We start from the raw sequence: 3,983 nt of genomic DNA on the forward strand, positions 1-3,983 counted from the left end.
AGGAAGGCTGAGTGTTTAGACATATCCAGAGCATTTCAAGCTAGTAGAGATGAAAACAAGTCTGAATGGGGTGGGAATGTCCCAAGAGTACAAAGCTATAGTGTGTCGCTGGTCTAACCTGGGAGCCGTACCTTCTGGGGCCCTGGCCTTTATCTACCAGAGGACCCTGCCGGTGATGGCCATGTCTACTCGCCCCCTTGAAAGTGCAGTCATGGAAAAGCACAGGTCGCAGCTGCACAACGTGGACAAGGCAGCTATGGGGAAAATCGCGCTGCAGCTCGAAGCCACGCTGGAGAAACATCACCAACCTTTGGCCAGTGGGTGAGGACTTCCGGTGGTATCTGAAGGTGAAATGTGGCAACTCTGGTGAGGTCTCAGAGAAGTGGCAATATATCCGACTGAGGACAGTGTGGCGTTGAGCAGAGAAGGCTGTGGCAGTGCCTCCAAGGTCCAGAAGTGCCAACTGTGTGCACGGAAAACTCCACTGAAATTCTGAGCAGCACCATCAAGTCTTACAATGCTGAAGAGAATGAGAAGTTCAAGACTATTGACTTCCAGCCCCAGGCCGGGTTTGCTAAAAGTGTGGAGTCAGGGACAGTCTTCAGTGCCGTCAATCTGCAAGGAAAGGACTGGATAGACTATGAGGAGAAGGCTCGGGGGTCTGTGGGGATCTTCGAGGTCACCCATCAGTTTGTGAAGTGCTGAGCTGTGTTCCTACAAACCTGCCTGGAAGAACTGAGAGGAGAAAAAGGGCCCTGAGCAGCAAATCCCACGGAGGCTTCTCATTGCCATCTCCTAGCACCTGTACAAACCCGCACAGTCTGCACGCTGGGGTTTGTCACGGTTCTGAGTCCCACCAATAAAGCCCCACTGGTGTGTGAAGGCAGTGTGTGCAATACTACCTCTGCAAATAAGAATAGACTCTGGAGGCTAGGCGATGGTGGCGCACGCCTTTAATCCCAGCACTCGGGAGGCAGAGACAGGCGGATCTCTGTGAGTTCGAGACCAGCCTGGTCTACAGAGCTAGTTCCAGGACAGGCTCCAAAGCCACAGAGAAACCCTGTCTTGAAAAAAAAAAAGAATAGACTCTGGAGGTCTCTGCTTCTCATGCCTACTCTATACCTCATCCAGTTTGCAAAATACACAGGAGCACACAGCCTATAAAGCTCTTGGGAAATAGGCAGGTCCACCTACAAGATCAAAGGCTTGAAGGCCAAGTGGCACTAAGGGCAGAGAAGCCTATGGAGTGACGCTGTGAGCCCAGCAGCTCCAAACAAGAACACGCCCTGATCATTTTGGCTCTCCAGTAAACCCAGGCATCTGTTAGCTGCTTGCTTCACCCCAGACCTCAGTCCTGGCATGTATCCTTCCACTCCACACTCCTGGCTGATGGCTAGCCTTTTCATTTGCTGTGATAGAGCCCTTCCTGTCAGAGTCAACCTGGGAGCTCTTCCTCCTGTGGAATCAGCCTCTGTGACCCCTGAAGCACCGCTCGCTGGTCCTGGCTTATCCCTGTGGCCCGTATCTGTATGTTCTGCTTCCAGACAACTCTTTGGAGTGAAGAGAGCATCGTGGCCTGCTGAGTCTCCTGGAACCAAAGATTCCCCGCACAGCAGAGTTGGCCAGTGTAGTACTAGGCCATGAGGATACTGTGCCTTCATACTTGGGAACCCACCATTTGGGAAACCTGTTACACAGACTATATTTCTCCAATATTCTACTGGAGAAGAAACAAAGATTTGATTTGATTTGATTTTTTAGAAAAAGAGCAGTACATGGCTGTTTCTAAACCTATGAAGGCAATTCCGCTGGAACTGATCATCTCAGAAGCAGGCAAGTGTAGAGGCTTGCAATATCTGTGCTTAGCAGCACAGCCAGACTTTCAGACTCACCCTTTGAAAGTCATGGGTTGTAGCATCAGTCCAAGGAGAAAGCATATATTCAACCAAGCAAGTGATGACCTTCCAGAGAAAGAAAATGGCGTTTTGACATGGTCAAAATTCCTTGCATGGCAATACTGTTGGACAGAAGTGGGACCCTGCAACTCTTCCCTAAGGAGTGAGACTCCTGCCAAAAACAGCCACGTGAAAGGTGACCACTAAAGGGCCCAAATGGCAGGTCATACATATACAAAATCATAGCTCACAACCATGCAAGATTTGCAGTTCTACAAAATGGGATGTCTTGGTGGTATAAAAACTGAATTTCACTATTTAAACCGAATGAGTTGTCAAGACAAAAGGCACCCTTGAAATCTGATCTCTGCTGGCCCGGTGTTTCACGGCATGTGCCCCCACCCCGTGTCCCACCCCCCCAGTGACAACAGTGCTGGGCATGGAGGGAATCCCTCAGACCACTGGACAGCTGCATGGCCCCACAGGTCAACTCAGTTCTGGCAGAGAACACTATTCTCTACAGAGACGGGCACAGTTTACCTTTGACAAGAGCAGGACTGATTTGGAGACATCCTCCCTCTCTGGGCACTGCCATGTCTCCCTCCACACAGGTGCCGCAGACAACTCTGGATCGTAAACATTGGGACATTGGGATGTATGAGCCAGATACTGAGAGCGACCAGATCTGGGCAGGACAAATACACCCACTGTGCTGCCGTCTTGTAAACCCATGGTATGGCACTCGGTCCACTGGAGCGAGTCTTCAAAATTAATCCTCAGTATGATAGACAAGATATGACTAAGGATACTGTTTAGGGGAGGGGTCAGGGCTGGGATGTAGTGTAGTTGGCATAGTCCTTGCCCCATGTGCACAAAGTCCTAGATTCAGTCTGAATAGAGCAGATACGGTGGTTTAGTCCTGTAATTCCAATATAAATTCATCCTTGGCTACTGTGGTAGTTTGAATGTATTTGACCCTCATAATCTCATAGGGAATGGCACTATTAGGAGGCGTAGCCTTGTTGGAGGAAGTGTGGTCTTGTTAGAGGAGGCCTTAATCCAGACTTTGAGGCTGGAGGGTACATCTTTAATCTGGGTCACACCTTCGGTTGGAAGTGTGTCACTGTGGGAGTGGGCTTTGAGGTCTTTTTCTCAAGTTTCACTCCGTGTGACAGTCAGTCGACTTCCGGTTGCCTGCAAGATGTAGGACCCTTGGCTGTTTCTCCAGCACCATGCCTGCCTGCATGCCATCATGCTCCCACCATGATGGACTGAACCTCTGAACTGTAAATGAGCCCCCTCAATTAAATGTTTCCTTTATAAGAGTTGCCATGGTCATGGCCTCTCTTCACAGCAATAAAAAACCAAACTAAGACAGCTGTACAGAGTTGCAGGCTAGCCTAGGCTACAGGAGACTCTCTCAAAGAGTAAATTGAGGCTCTAGGGAGATGGCTCAGTCAATAAAAGTACTCGAATTGAAAGCATACAGATATTAAGATCCCCGCACCCACAGAAAAAGCCAGCAGCCGTGATGTGTGTCTGCCTTTTCTACAGTAGAATCTCAAGCTCAGGAGAGCCAGCAGGCACTCAACAAACACCTCCGTGCCAGGTGAGGAACCCGGAGTTAGATCGGATCCTGGCCCTCCCAGGTCAGAGCCCAGGGTACAGGAAAGGCGGGATGGCTGTCTCTGATCTTCTCCTCTTGTACTGAAGATAGAATGGAGACAGAGATGTCTCGTACAGGCCACATACAAGCAAGCACGTGCACACGCACGCACGCACGCACACATCTAGGAAAAGCGGCTCCATCACTTGCTTACAACCAAATTATCCCATTTCCTGACCTTAAAAAAGAACAGCGGGTTTCCTTAGATTTCAAACCTTATTAGCCACAGTGGGGAACGATGCTTTAATGGGACTATGATGGTCTCAGCCTCGGGTGTCTATGTACGCTGCCGTATTACTTAGCAACACCGTGGCCGTTTAGGTTTAATTTCCTAGCTTTCCTGATAAGGAGACTGCAAATGTAATTTGTGAGGCTGCAAGCTGGGCAAACCTGCAGGGCTATTAGATGAGTCACTGGGTGAG

The 3,983-nt window shown here is 49.6% G+C and overlaps 1 pseudogene; it reads left to right on the plus strand.

Annotated features, from left to right (window-relative positions):
* The first annotated feature begins 256 nt into the window (after positions 1-256).
* On the plus strand, positions 257-705 carry LOC126513808 (CXXC motif containing zinc binding protein-like; annotated as a pseudogene).
* Positions 706-3,983: the final 3,278 nt, after the last annotated feature.

This window comes from Alexandromys fortis, unplaced genomic scaffold (genome assembly GCF_014885135.2).
Source record: "Alexandromys fortis isolate MF-2015 unplaced genomic scaffold, M_Fortis_MF-2015_v1.1 scaffold_130, whole genome shotgun sequence".
Classification (NCBI taxonomy): domain Eukaryota; kingdom Metazoa; phylum Chordata; class Mammalia; order Rodentia; family Cricetidae; genus Alexandromys; species Alexandromys fortis.